The 14561-nt window shown below is 47.9% G+C and overlaps 10 non-coding genes across 10 annotated transcripts; all 10 read right to left on the bottom strand.

The window, feature by feature from the left end:
* Nucleotides 1–92: 92 nt before the first annotated feature.
* Nucleotides 93–283, bottom strand: LOC142685823 (U2 spliceosomal RNA). Its single transcript, XR_012855266.1, has one exon. It is a non-coding gene; the product is annotated as a U2 spliceosomal RNA (small nuclear RNA).
* A 1288-nt stretch (nucleotides 284–1571) lies between these two features.
* Nucleotides 1572–1762, bottom strand: LOC142685822 (U2 spliceosomal RNA). Its single transcript, XR_012855265.1, has one exon. It is a non-coding gene; the product is annotated as a U2 spliceosomal RNA (small nuclear RNA).
* A 1284-nt stretch (nucleotides 1763–3046) lies between these two features.
* LOC142685821 (U2 spliceosomal RNA) lies at nucleotides 3047–3237 on the bottom strand. The gene has a single exon (XR_012855264.1). It is a non-coding gene; the product is annotated as a U2 spliceosomal RNA (small nuclear RNA).
* Nucleotides 3238–4525: 1288 nt separating this feature from the next.
* LOC142685820 (U2 spliceosomal RNA) lies at nucleotides 4526–4716 on the bottom strand. The gene has a single exon (XR_012855263.1). It is a non-coding gene; the product is annotated as a U2 spliceosomal RNA (small nuclear RNA).
* A 1284-nt stretch (nucleotides 4717–6000) lies between these two features.
* Nucleotides 6001–6191, bottom strand: LOC142685818 (U2 spliceosomal RNA). The gene has a single exon (XR_012855261.1). It is a non-coding gene; the product is annotated as a U2 spliceosomal RNA (small nuclear RNA).
* A 1280-nt stretch (nucleotides 6192–7471) lies between these two features.
* On the bottom strand, nucleotides 7472–7662 carry LOC142685817 (U2 spliceosomal RNA). Its single transcript, XR_012855260.1, has one exon. It is a non-coding gene; the product is annotated as a U2 spliceosomal RNA (small nuclear RNA).
* Nucleotides 7663–8942: 1280 nt separating this feature from the next.
* LOC142685846 (U2 spliceosomal RNA) lies at nucleotides 8943–9133 on the bottom strand. The gene has a single exon (XR_012855286.1). It is a non-coding gene; the product is annotated as a U2 spliceosomal RNA (small nuclear RNA).
* A 1304-nt stretch (nucleotides 9134–10437) lies between these two features.
* On the bottom strand, nucleotides 10438–10628 carry LOC142685816 (U2 spliceosomal RNA). Its single transcript, XR_012855259.1, has one exon. It is a non-coding gene; the product is annotated as a U2 spliceosomal RNA (small nuclear RNA).
* Nucleotides 10629–11900: 1272 nt separating this feature from the next.
* Nucleotides 11901–12091, bottom strand: LOC142685814 (U2 spliceosomal RNA). The gene has a single exon (XR_012855258.1). It is a non-coding gene; the product is annotated as a U2 spliceosomal RNA (small nuclear RNA).
* A 1288-nt stretch (nucleotides 12092–13379) lies between these two features.
* LOC142685813 (U2 spliceosomal RNA) lies at nucleotides 13380–13570 on the bottom strand. Its single transcript, XR_012855257.1, has one exon. It is a non-coding gene; the product is annotated as a U2 spliceosomal RNA (small nuclear RNA).
* Between the last annotated feature and the right edge of the window lie 991 nt (nucleotides 13571–14561).

Below are 14561 nucleotides of genomic sequence, written 5' to 3'. Positions count from 1 at the left end.
TGGGATTAAAAGGGGAGATCCCTTCAGAAAGACAGAAACAATAGCAAAGACAAAAAACACTTTTGGAATCTGCTTTTAGTCAACACATAAGGAAAGGGTGCACCGGTCCTGGAAATACTGCAATACCAGGTCAATGCGTGGAGTGGACAGAGCAAGCTCTATTTCCATCTCCCTGTTCTAAAAATCCATTTAATATATGGTCCCCAGATAGGGGACGTATCAGATATTAAACTGATAAGAACAGATACTACACTTGATCTTAGCCAAAAGGCCGAGAAGCGATAACCCGAACGGGCCGCGCGTTGCCCGAGCCTGCCCGATACTGCTGTTCAGCCCTTGCAGCGATTCAGCCTACTTCTAGGCAATTCCATGGGGCCCTGCAGGCTCACACACTCACAGCTACACGGGAGGTGAATAAAGGCCGGAGAGGAAGCCAGACAGGATTTGCTTCTTTTGCTTGCACCACAATGCAGTGCTGAAAGAGGAGGAATCTACATAAAAACGCCTTCCTGGCAACGCCCAAATGCCCTGCTGCCATGCAGATAAACACTGGCAGCGGCAGCAAGTGCATGCCCACAGCCACCCCTTGTTCCTTCACACCTTGTATCAGCTGTAATCCAGTCCAGTCCAGTGCTGCCTGCTGAGCAGCACTGACCAACACTGCCTGGGCCCAGGCTTTTATCTCTGAGGCCCCATTATGATGTCAGAAAGCTGGCTCTGGAATCCTGAGGGCTCCACTATGACACGTGCAAAGTTCCGTCTGAACTTTATATAAGACGGTGAGGCTCAGTCAGTCACTCAGTGTTGCCTGAGAGGGCAACACTGCAACAGCCGGCCGCCAGGCTGTCTTTTTTTTGCACAGCTAGTTGCCTCCAGGAGGCCACAAGAGGGAGACAAGGGACTGCAAAATGGAAAATAGGCATCCACCAACTTTACAGACAACTTCTCCTTGCTCCTACAACCTCCATCCTTGCACAGTTTGTTATTCTTCTAGGTAACATAGTAACAAATCCAAATTGCTGCTCTCTTTGTAGGCAAGCAAGGCTTTGTTGCAACTGCAATTCTTACTTCTTCTTGAAATGTAGGGACGACAGTACATTCCATCACATCCATCTAGTGTACACAGGTAGGTCCATTGTGGCGGGCAGGCGAGCGGGCGGGCTGCTTTATTGGCTGTTTGCTGTTCCCCTACTCCACTCCACTATTTGACTGTTGTGCTGCATCAATCAATCAATCAATCAATCAATCAATCAATCAATCAATCAATCAATCAGTGGCTGGCTCAGGTGCAGCTCTTTAACTTACCTAAAAGGGAGGGCGGAGAGAAGACAAGGAAGGTGAATGAGGTGTTCCAATGTGAAATGCCGGAAACACAGAAACACAGACGACACACAACAAGAGGTGGCAATCTATTCATTAATTGCATTTAATCAATGAGCTCATTATCACTCATGCATTGTCCAACAGGTGTTGAAATAATGGGATTAAAAGGGGAGATCCCTTCAGAAAGACAGAAACAATAGCAAAGACAAAAAACACTTTTGGAATCTGCTTTTAGTCAACACATAAGGAAAGGGTGCACCGGTCCTGGAAATACTGCAATACCAGGTCAATGCGTGGAGTGGACAGAGCAAGCTCTATTTCCATCTCCCTGTTCTAAAAATCCATTTAATATATGGTCCCCAGATAGGGGACGTATCAGATATTAAACTGATAAGAACAGATACTACACTTGATCTTAGCCAAAAGGCCGAGAAGCGATAACCCGAACGGGCCGCGCGTTGCCCGAGCCTGCCCGATACTGCTGTTCAGCCCTTGCAGCGATTCAGCCTACTTCTAGGCAATTCCATGGGGCCCTGCAGGCTCACACACTCACAGCTACACGGGAGGTGAATAAAGGCCGGAGAGGAAGCCAGACAGGATTTGCTTCTTTTGCTTGCACCACAATGCAGTGCTGAAAGAGGAGGAATCTACATAAAAACGCCTTCCTGGCAACGCCCAAATGCCCTGCTGCCATGCAGATAAACACTGGCAGCGGCAGCAAGTGCATGCCCACAGCCACCCCTTGTTCCTTCACACCTTGTATCAGCTGTAATCCAGTCCAGTCCAGTGCTGCCTGCTGAGCAGCACTGACCAACACTGCCTGGGCCCAGGCTTTTATCTCTGAGGCCCCATTATGATGTCAGAAAGCTGGCTCTGGAATCCTGAGGGCTCCACTATGACACGTGCAAAGTTCCGTCTGAACTTTATATAAGACGGTGAGGCTCAGTCAGTCACTCAGTGTTGCCTGAGAGGGCAACACTGCAACAGCCGGCCGCCAGGCTGTCTTTTTTTTGCACAGCTAGTTGCCTCCAGAAGGCCACAAGAGGGAGACAAGGGACTGCAAAATGGAAAATAGGCATCCACCAACTTTACAGACAACTTCTCCTTGCTCCTACAACCTCCATCCTTGCACAGTTTGTTATTCTTCTAGGTAACATAGTAACAAATCCAAATTGCTGCTCTCTTTGTAGGCAAGCAAGGCTTTGTTGCAACTGCAATTCTTACTTCTTCTTGAAATGTAGGGACGACAGTACATTCCATCACATCCATCTAGTGTACACAGGTAGGTCCATTGTGGCGGTCAGGCGAGCGGGCGGGCTGCTTTATTGGCTGTTTGCTGTTCCCCTACTCCACTCCACTATTTGACTGTTGTGCTGCATCAATCAATCAATCAATCAATCAATCAATCAATCAATCAATCAGTGGCTGGCTGGCTCAGGTGCAGCTCTTTAACTTACCTAAAAGGGAGGGCGGAGAGAAGACAAGGAAGGTGAATGAGGTGTTCCAATGTGAAATGCCGGAAACACAGAAACACAGACGACACACAACAAGAGGTGGCAATCTATTCATTAATTGCATTTAATCAATGAGCTCATTATCACTCATGCATTGTCCAACAGGTGTTGAAATAATGGGATTAAAAGGGGAGATCCCTTCAGAAAGACAGAAACAATAGCAAAGACAAAAAACACTTTTGGAATCTGCTTTTAGTCAACACATAAGGAAAGGGTGCACCGGTCCTGGAAATACTGCAATACCAGGTCAATGCGTGGAGTGGACAGAGCAAGCTCTATTTCCATCTCCCTGTTCTAAAAATCCATTTAATATATGGTCCCCAGATAGGGGACGTATCAGATATTAAACTGATAAGAACAGATACTACACTTGATCTTAGCCAAAAGGCCGAGAAGCGATAACCCGAACGGGCCGCGCGTTGCCCGAGCCTGCCCGATACTGCTGTTCAGCCCTTGCAGCGATTCAGCCTACTTCTAGGCAATTCCATGGGGCCCTGCAGGCTCACACACTCACAGCTACACGGGAGGTGAATAAAGGCCGGAGAGGAAGCCAGACAGGATTTGCTTCTTTTGCTTGCACCACAATGCAGTGCTGAAAGAGGAGGAATCTACATAAAAACGCCTTCCTGGCAACGCCCAAATGCCCTGCTGCCATGCAGATAAACACTGGCAGCGGCAGCAAGTGCATGCCCACAGCCACCCCTTGTTCCTTCACACCTTGTATCAGCTGTAATCCAGTCCAGTCCAGTGCTGCCTGCTGAGCAGCACTGACCAACACTGCCTGGGCCCAGGCTTTTATCTCTGAGGCCCCATTATGATGTCAGAAAGCTGGCTCTGGAATCCTGAGGGCTCCACTATGACACGTGCAAAGTTCCGTCTGAACTTTATATAAGACGGTGAGGCTCAGTCAGTCACTCAGTGTTGCCTGAGAGGGCAACACTGCAACAGCCGGCCGCCAGGCTGTCTTTTTTTTGCACAGCTAGTTGCCTCCAGGAGGCCACAAGAGGGAGACAAGGGACTGCAAAATGGAAAATAGGCATCCACCAACTTTACAGACAACTTCTCCTTGCTCCTACAACCTCCATCCTTGCACAGTTTGTTATTCTTCTAGGTAACATAGTAACAAATCCAAATTGCTGCTCTCTTTGTAGGCAAGCAAGGCTTTGTTGCAACTGCAATTCTTACTTCTTCTTGAAATGTAGGGACGACAGTACATTCCATCACATCCATCTAGTGTACACAGGTAGGTCCATTGTGGCGGGCAGGCGAGCGGGCGGGCTGCTTTATTGGCTGTTTGCTGTTCCCCTACTCCACTCCACTATTTGACTGTTGTGCTGCATCAATCAATCAATCAATCAATCAATCAATCAATCAATCAATCAATCAATCAGTGGCTGGCTCAGGTGCAGCTCTTTAACTTACCTAAAAGGGAGGGCGGAGAGAAGACAAGTAAGGTGAATGAGGTGTTCCAATGTGAAATGCCGGAAACACAGAAACACAGACGACACACAACAAGAGGTGGCAATCTATTCATTAATTGCATTTAATCAATGAGCTCATTATCACTCATGCATTGTCCAACAGGTGTTGAAATAATGGGATTAAAAGGGGAGATCCCTTCAGAAAGACAGAAACAATAGCAAAGACAAAAAACACTTTTGGAATCTGCTTTTAGTCAACACATAAGGAAAGGGTGCACCGGTCCTGGAAATACTGCAATACCAGGTCAATGCGTGGAGTGGACAGAGCAAGCTCTATTTCCATCTCCCTGTTCTAAAAATCCATTTAATATATGGTCCCCAGATAGGGGACGTATCAGATATTAAACTGATAAGAACAGATACTACACTTGATCTTAGCCAAAAGGCCGAGAAGCGATAACCCGAACGGGCCGCGCGTTGCCCGAGCCTGCCCGATACTGCTGTTCAGCCCTTGCAGCGATTCAGCCTACTTCTAGGCAATTCCATGGGGCCCTGCAGGCTCACACACTCACAGCTACACGGGAGGTGAATAAAGGCCGGAGAGGAAGCCAGACAGGATTTGCTTCTTTTGCTTGCACCACAATGCAGTGCTGAAAGAGGAGGAATCTACATAAAAACGCCTTCCTGGCAACGCCCAAATGCCCTGCTGCCATGCAGATAAACACTGGCAGCGGCAGCAAGTGCATGCCCACAGCCACCCCTTGTTCCTTCACACCTTGTATCAGCTGTAATCCAGTCCAGTCCAGTGCTGCCTGCTGAGCAGCACTGACCAACACTGCCTGGGCCCAGGCTTTTATCTCTGAGGCCCCATTATGATGTCAGAAAGCTGGCTCTGGAATCCTGAGGGCTCCACTATGACACGTGCAAAGTTCCGTCTGAACTTTATATAAGACGGTGAGGCTCAGTCAGTCACTCAGTGTTGCCTGAGAGGGCAACACTGCAACAGCCGGCCGCCAGGCTGTCTTTTTTTTGCACAGCTAGTTGCCTCCAGAAGGCCACAAGAGGGAGACAAGGGACTGCAAAATGGAAAATAGGCATCCACCAACTTTACAGACAACTTCTCCTTGCTCCTACAACCTCCATCCTTGCACAGTTTGTTATTCTTCTAGGTAACATAGTAACAAATCCAAATTGCTGCTCTCTTTGTAGGCAAGCAAGGCTTTGTTGCAACTGCAATTCTTACTTCTTCTTGAAATGTAGGGACGACAGTACATTCCATCACATCCATCTAGTGTACACAGGTAGGTCCATTGTGGCGGTCAGGCGAGCGGGCGGGCTGCTTTATTGGCTGTTTGCTGTTCCCCTACTCCACTCCACTATTTGACTGTTGTGCTGCATCAATCAATCAATCAATCAATCAATCAATCAATCAATCAATCAGTGGCTGGCTGGCTCAGGTGCAGCTCTTTAACTTACCTAAAAGGGAGGGCGGAGAGAAGACAAGGAAGGTGAATGAGGTGTTCCAATGTGAAATGCCGGAAACACAGAAACACAGACGACACACAACAAGAGGTGGCAATCTATTCATTAATTGCATTTAATCAATGAGCTCATTATCACTCATGCATTGTCCAACAGGTGTTGAAATAATGGGATTAAAAGGGGAGATCCCTTCAGAAAGACAGAAACAATAGCAAAGACAAAAAACACTTTTGGAATCTGCTTTTAGTCAACACATAAGGAAAGGGTGCACCGGTCCTGGAAATACTGCAATACCAGGTCAATGCGTGGAGTGGACAGAGCAAGCTCTATTTCCATCTCCCTGTTCTAAAAATCCATTTAATATATGGTCCCCAGATAGGGGACGTATCAGATATTAAACTGATAAGAACAGATACTACACTTGATCTTAGCCAAAAGGCCGAGAAGCGATAACCCGAACGGGCCGCGCGTTGCCCGAGCCTGCCCGATACTGCTGTTCAGCCCTTGCAGCGATTCAGCCTACTTCTAGGCAATTCCATGGGGCCCTGCAGGCTCACACACTCACAGCTACACGGGAGGTGAATAAAGGCCGGAGAGGAAGCCAGACAGGATTTGCTTCTTTTGCTTGCACCACAATGCAGTGCTGAAAGAGGAGGAATCTACATAAAAATGCCTTCCTGGCAACGCCCAAATGCCCTGCTGCCATGCAGATAAACACTGGCAGCGGCAGCAAGTGCATGCCCACAGCCACCCCTTGTTCCTTCACACCTTGTATCAGCTGTAATCCAGTCCAGTCCAGTGCTGCCTGCTGAGCAGCACTGACCAACACTGCCTGGGCCCAGGCTTTTATCTCTGAGGCCCCATTATGATGTCAGAAAGCTGGCTCTGGAATCCTGAGGGCTCCACTATGACACGTGCAAAGTTCCGTCTGAACTTTATATAAGACGGTGAGGCTCAGTCAGTCACTCAGTGTTGCCTGAGAGGGCAACACTGCAACAGCCGGCCGCCAGGCTGTCTTTTTTTTGCACAGCTAGTTGCCTCCAGGAGGCCACAAGAGGGAGACAAGGGACTGCAAAATGGAAAATAGGCATCCACCAACTTTACAGACAACTTCTCCTTGCTCCTACAACCTCCATCCTTGCACAGTTTGTTATTCTTCTAGGTAACATAGTAACAAATCCAAATTGCTGCTCTCTTTGTAGGCAAGCAAGGCTTTGTTGCAACTGCAATTCTTACTTCTTCTTGAAATGTAGGGACGACAGTACATTCCATCACATCCATCTAGTGTACACAGGTAGGTCCATTGTGGCGGGCAGGCGAGCGGGCGGGCTGCTTTATTGGCTGTTTGCTGTTCCCCTACTCCACTCCACTATTTGACTGTTGTGCTGCATCAATCAATCAATCAATCAATCAATCAATCAATCAATCAATCAGTGGCTGGCTCAGGTGCAGCTCTTTAACTTACCTAAAAGGGAGGGCGGAGAGAAGACAAGTAAGGTGAATGAGGTGTTCCAATGTGAAATGCCGGAAACACAGAAACACAGACGACACACAACAAGAGGTGGCAATCTATTCATTAATTGCATTTAATCAATGAGCTCATTATCACTCATGCATTGTCCAACAGGTGTTGAAATAATGGGATTAAAAGGGGAGATCCCTTCAGAAAGACAGAAACAATAGCAAAGACAAAAAACACTTTTGGAATCTGCTTTTAGTCAACACATAAGGAAAGGGTGCACCGGTCCTGGAAATACTGCAATACCAGGTCAATGCGTGGAGTGGACAGAGCAAGCTCTATTTCCATCTCCCTGTTCTAAAAATCCATTTAATATATGGTCCCCAGATAGGGGACGTATCAGATATTAAACTGATAAGAACAGATACTACACTTGATCTTAGCCAAAAGGCCGAGAAGCGATAACCCGAACGGGCCGCGCGTTGCCCGAGCCTGCCCGATACTGCTGTTCAGCCCTTGCAGCGATTCAGCCTACTTCTAGGCAATTCCATGGGGCCCTGCAGGCTCACACACTCACAGCTACACGGGAGGTGAATAAAGGCCGGAGAGGAAGCCAGACAGGATTTGCTTCTTTTGCTTGCACCACAATGCAGTGCTGAAAGAGGAGGAATCTACATAAAAACGCCTTCCTGGCAACGCCCAAATGCCCTGCTGCCATGCAGATAAACACTGGCAGCGGCAGCAAGTGCATGCCCACAGCCACCCCTTGTTCCTTCACACCTTGTATCAGCTGTAATCCAGTCCAGTCCAGTGCTGCCTGCTGAGCAGCACTGACCAACACTGCCTGGGCCCAGGCTTTTATCTCTGAGGCCCCATTATGATGTCAGAAAGCTGGCTCTGGAATCCTGAGGGCTCCACTATGACACGTGCAAAGTTCCGTCTGAACTTTATATAAGACGGTGAGGCTCAGTCAGTCACTCAGTGTTGCCTGAGAGGGCAACACTGCAACAGCCGGCCGCCAGGCTGTCTTTTTTTTGCACAGCTAGTTGCCTCCAGGAGGCCACAAGAGGGAGACAAGGGACTGCAAAATGGAAAATAGGCATCCACCAACTTTACAGACAACTTCTCCTTGCTCCTACAACCTCCATCCTTGCACAGTTTGTTATTCTTCTAGGTAACATAGTAACAAATCCAAATTGCTGCTCTCTTTGTAGGCAAGCAAGGCTTTGTTGCAACTGCAATTCTTACTTCTTCTTGAAATGTAGGGACGACAGTACATTCCATCACATCCATCTAGTGTACACAGGTAGGTCCATTGTGGCGGGCAGGCGAGCGGGCGGGCTGCTTTATTGGCTGTTTGCTGTTCCCCTACTCCACTCCACTATTTGACTGTTGTGCTGCATCAATCAATCAATCAATCAATCAATCAATCAATCAATCAATCAGTGGCTGGCTCAGGTGCAGCTCTTTAACTTACCTAAAAGGGAGGGCGGAGAGAAGACAAGGAAGGTGAATGAGGTGTTCCAATGTGAAATGCCGGAAACACAGAAACACAGACGACACACAACAAGAGGTGGCAATCTATTCATTAATTGCATTTAATCAATGAGCTCATTATCACTCATGCATTGTCCAACAGGTGTTGAAATAATGGGATTAAAAGGGGAGATCCCTTCAGAAAGACAGAAACAATAGCAAAGACAAAAAACACTTTTGGAATCTGCTTTTAGTCAACACATAAGGAAAGGGTGCACCGGTCCTGGAAATACTGCAATACCAGGTCAATGCGTGGAGTGGACAGAGCAAGCTCTATTTCCATCTCCCTGTTCTAAAAATCCATTTAATATATGGTCCCCAGATAGGGGACGTATCAGATATTAAACTGATAAGAACAGATACTACACTTGATCTTAGCCAAAAGGCAGAGAAGCGATAACCCGAACGGGCCGCGCGTTGCCCGAGCCTGCCCGATACTGCTGTTCAGCCCTTGCAGCGATTCAGCCTACTTCTAGGCAATTCCATGGGGCCCTGCAGGCTCACACACTCACAGCTACACGGGAGGTGAATAAAGGCCGGAGAGGAAGCCAGACAGGATTTGCTTCTTTTGCTTGCACCACAATGCAGTGCTGAAAGAGGAGGAATCTACATAAAAACGCCTTCCTGGCAACGCCCAAATGCCCTGCTGCCATGCAGATAAACACTGGCAGCGGCAGCAAGTGCATGCCCACAGCCACCCCTTGTTCCTTCACACCTTGTATCAGCTGTAATCCAGTCCAGTCCAGTGCTGCCTGCTGAGCAGCACTGACCAACACTGCCTGGGCCCAGGCTTTTATCTCTGAGGCCCCATTATGATGTCAGAAAGCTGGCTCTGGAATCCTGAGGGCTCCACTATGACACGTGCAAAGTTCCGTCTGAACTTTATATAAGACGGTGAGGCTCAGTCAGTCACTCAGTGTTGCCTGAGAGGGCAACACTGCAACAGCCGGCTGCCAGGCTGTCTTTTTTTTGCACAGCTAGTTGCCTCCAGGAGGCCACAAGAGGGAGACAAGGGACTGCAAAATGGAAAATAGGCATCCACCAACTTTACAGACAACTTCTCCTTGCTCCTACAACCTCCATCCTTGCACAGTTTGTTATTCTTCTAGGTAACATAGTAACAAATCCAAATTGCTGCTCTCTTTGTAGGCAAGCAAGGCTTTGTTGCAACTGCAATTCTTACTTCTTCTTGAAATGTAGGGACGACAGTACATTCCATCACATCCATCTAGTGTACACAGGTAGGTCCATTGTGGCGGGCAGGCGAGCGGGCGGGCTGCTTTATTGGCTGTTTGCTGTTCCCCTACTCCACTCCACTATTTGACTGTTGTGCTGCATCAATCAATCAATCAATCAATCAATTAATCAATCAATCAATCAATCAATCAATCAATCAATCAATCAGTGGCTGGCTCAGGTGCAGCTCTTTAACTTACCTAAAAGGGAGGGCGGAGAGAAGACAAGGAAGGTGAATGAGGTGTTCCAATGTGAAATGCCGGAAACACAGAAACACAGACGACACACAACAAGAGGTGGCAATCTATTCATTAATTGCATTTAATCAATGAGCTCATTATCACTCATGCATTGTCCAACAGGTGTTGAAATAATGGGATTAAAAGGGGAGATCCCTTCAGAAAGACAGAAACAATAGCAAAGACAAAAAACACTTTTGGAATCTGCTTTTAGTCAACACATAAGGAAAGGGTGCACCGGTCCTGGAAATACTGCAATACCAGGTCAATGCGTGGAGTGGACAGAGCAAGCTCTATTTCCATCTCCCTGTTCTAAAAATCCATTTAATATATGGTCCCCAGATAGGGGACGTATCAGATATTAAACTGATAAGAACAGATACTACACTTGATCTTAGCCAAAAGGCCGAGAAGCGATAACCCGAACGGGCCGCGCGTTGCCCGAGCCTGCCCGATACTGCTGTTCAGCCCTTGCAGCGATTCAGCCTACTTCTAGGCAATTCCATGGGGCCCTGCAGGCTCACACACTCACAGCTACACGGGAGGTGAATAAAGGCCGGAGAGGAAGCCAGACAGGATTTGCTTCTTTTGCTTGCACCACAATGCAGTGCTGAAAGAGGAGGAATCTACATAAAAACGCCTTCCTGGCAACGCCCAAATGCCCTGCTGCCATGCAGATAAACACTGGCAGCGGCAGCAAGTGCATGCCCACAGCCACCCCTTGTTCCTTCACACCTTGTATCAGCTGTAATCCAGTCCAGTCCAGTGCTGCCTGCTGAGCAGCACTGACCAACACTGCCTGGGCCCAGGCTTTTATCTCTGAGGCCCCATTATGATGTCAGAAAGCTGGCTCTGGAATCCTGAGGGCTCCACTATGACACGTGCAAAGTTCCGTCTGAACTTTATATAAGACGGTGAGGCTCAGTCAGTCACTCAGTGTTGCCTGAGAGGGCAACACTGCAACAGCCGGCCGCCAGGCTGTCTTTTTTTTGCACAGCTAGTTGCCTCCAGGAGGCCACAAGAGGGAGACAAGGGACTGCAAAATGGAAAATAGGCATCCACCAACTTTACAGACAACTTCTCCTTGCTCCTACAACCTCCATCCTTGCACAGTTTGTTATTCTTCTAGGTAACATAGTAACAAATCCAAATTGCTGCTCTCTTTGTAGGCAAGCAAGGCTTTGTTGCAACTGCAATTCTTACTTCTTCTTGAAATGTAGGGACGACAGTACATTCCATCACATCCATCTAGTGTACACAGGTAGGTCCATTGTGGCGGGCAGGCGAGCGGGCGGGCTGCTTTATTGGCTGTTTGCTGTTCCCCTACTCCACTCCACTATTTGACTGTTGTGCTGCATCAATCAATCAATCAATCAATCAATCAATCAATCAGTGGCTGGCTCAGGTGCAGCTCTTTAACTTACCTAAAAGGGAGGGCGGAGAGAAGACAAGGAAGGTGAATGAGGTGTTCCAATGTGAAATGCCGGAAACACAGAAACACAGACGACACACAACAAGAGGTGGCAATCTATTCATTAATTGCATTTAATCAATGAGCTCATTATCACTCATGCATTGTCCAACAGGTGTTGAAATAATGGGATTAAAAGGGGAGATCCCTTCAGAAAGACAGAAACAATAGCAAAGACAAAAAACACTTTTGGAATCTGCTTTTAGTCAACACATAAGGAAAGGGTGCACCGGTCCTGGAAATACTGCAATACCAGGTCAATGCGTGGAGTGGACAGAGCAAGCTCTATTTCCATCTCCCTGTTCTAAAAATCCATTTAATATATGGTCCCCAGATAGGGGACGTATCAGATATTAAACTGATAAGAACAGATACTACACTTGATCTTAGCCAAAAGGCCGAGAAGCGATAACCCGAACGGGCCGCGCGTTGCCCGAGCCTGCCCGATACTGCTGTTCAGCCCTTGCAGCGATTCAGCCTACTTCTAGGCAATTCCATGGGGCCCTGCAGGCTCACACACTCACAGCTACACGGGAGGTGAATAAAGGCCGGAGAGGAAGCCAGACAGGATTTGCTTCTTTTGCTTGCACCACAATGCAGTGCTGAAAGAGGAGGAATCTACATAAAAACGCCTTCCTGGCAACGCCCAAATGCCCTGCTGCCATGCAGATAAACACTGGCAGCGGCAGCAAGTGCATGCCCACAGCCACCCCTTGTTCCTTCACACCTTGTATCAGCTGTAATCCAGTCCAGTCCAGTGCTGCCTGCTGAGCAGCACTGACCAACACTGCCTGGGCCCAGGCTTTTATCTCTGAGGCCCCATTATGATGTCAGAAAGCTGGCTCTGGAATCCTGAGGGCTCCACTATGACACGTGCAAAGTTCCGTCTGAACTTTATATAAGACGGTGAGGCTCAGTCAGTCACTCAGTGTTGCCTGAGAGGGCAACACTGCAACAGCCGGCCGCCAGGCTGTCTTTTTTTTGCACAGCTAGTTGCCTCCAGGAGGCCACAAGAGGGAGACAAGGGACTGCAAAATGGAAAATAGGCATCCACCAACTTTACAGACAACTTCTCCTTGCTCCTACAACCTCCATCCTTGCACAGTTTGTTATTCTTCTAGGTAACATAGTAACAAATCCAAATTGCTGCTCTCTTTGTAGGCAAGCAAGGCTTTGTTGCAACTGCAATTCTTACTTCTTCTTGAAATGTAGGGACGACAGTACATTCCATCACATCCATCTAGTGTACACAGGTAGGTCCATTGTGGCGGGCAGGCGAGCGGGCGGGCTGCTTTATTGGCTGTTTGCTGTTCCCCTACTCCACTCCACTATTTGACTGTTGTGCTGCATCAATCAATCAATCAATCAATCAATCAATCAATCAATCAATCAATCAATCAGTGGCTGGCTCAGGTGCAGCTCTTTAACTTACCTAAAAGGGAGGGCGGAGAGAAGACAAGGAAGGTGAATGAGGTGTTCCAATGTGAAATGCCGGAAACACAGAAACACAGACGACACACAACAAGAGGTGGCAATCTATTCATTAATTGCATTTAATCAATGAGCTCATTATCACTCATGCATTGTCCAACAGGTGTTGAAATAATGGGATTAAAAGGGGAGATCCCTTCAGAAAGACAGAAACAATAGCAAAGACAAAAAACACTTTTGGAATCTGCTTTTAGTCAACACATAAGGAAAGGGTGCACCGGTCCTGGAAATACTGCAATACCAGGTCAATGCGTGGAGTGGACAGAGCAAGCTCTATTTCCATCTCCCTGTTCTAAAAATCCATTTAATATATGGTCCCCAGATAGGGGACGTATCAGATATTAAACTGATAAGAACAGATACTACACTTGATCTTAGCCAAAAGGCCGAGAAGCGATAACCCGAACGGGCCGCGCGTTGCCCGAGCCTGCCCGATACTGCTGTTCAGCCCTTGCAGCGATTCAGCCTACTTCTAGGCAATTCCATGGGGCCCTGCAGGCTCACACACTCACAGCTACACGGGAGGTGAATAAAGGCCGGAGAGGAAGCCAGACAGGATTTGCTTCTTTTGCTTGCACCACAATGCAGTGCTGAAAGAGGAGGAATCTACATAAAAATGCCTTCCTGGCAACGCCCAAATGCCCTGCTGCCATGCAGATAAACACTGGCAGCGGCAGCAAGTGCATGCCCACAGCCACCCCTTGTTCCTTCACACCTTGTATCAGCTGTAATCCAGTCCAGTCCAGTGCTGCCTGCTGAGCAGCACTGACCAACACTGCCTGGGCCCAGGCTTTTATCTCTGAGGCCCCATTATGATGTCAGAAAGCTGGCTCTGGAATCCTGAGGGCTCCACTATGACACGTGCAAAGTTCCGTCTGAACTTTATATAAGACGGTGAGGCTCAGTCAGTCACTCAGTGTTGCCTGAGAGGGCAACACTGCAACAGCCGGCCGCCAGGCTGTCTTTTTTTTTGCACAGCTAGTTGCCTCCAGGAGGCCACAAGAGGGAGACAAGGGACTGCAAAATGGAAAATAGGCATCCACCAACTTTACAGACAACTTCTCCTTGCTCCTACAACCTCCATCCTTGCACAGTTTGTTATTCTTCTAGGTAACATAGTAACAAATCCAAATTGCTGCTCTCTTTGTAGGCAAGCAAGGCTTTGTTGCAACTGCAATTCTTACTTCTTCTTGAAATGTAGGGACGACAGTACATTCCATCACATCCATCTAGTGTACACAGGTAGGTCCATTGTGGCGGGCAGGCGAGCGGGCGGGCTGCTTTATTGGCTGTTTGCTGTTCCCCTACTCCACTCCACTATTTGACTGTTGTGCTGCATCAATCAATCAATCAATCAATCAATCAATCAATCAATCAATCAATCAATCA

Source organism: Rhinoderma darwinii (genome assembly GCF_050947455.1).
Source record: "Rhinoderma darwinii isolate aRhiDar2 chromosome 5 unlocalized genomic scaffold, aRhiDar2.hap1 SUPER_5_unloc_15, whole genome shotgun sequence".
NCBI classification, from domain to species: Eukaryota; Metazoa; Chordata; class Amphibia; order Anura; family Rhinodermatidae; genus Rhinoderma; species Rhinoderma darwinii.
This window is presented reverse-complemented; position numbering and strand designations above follow the sequence as displayed.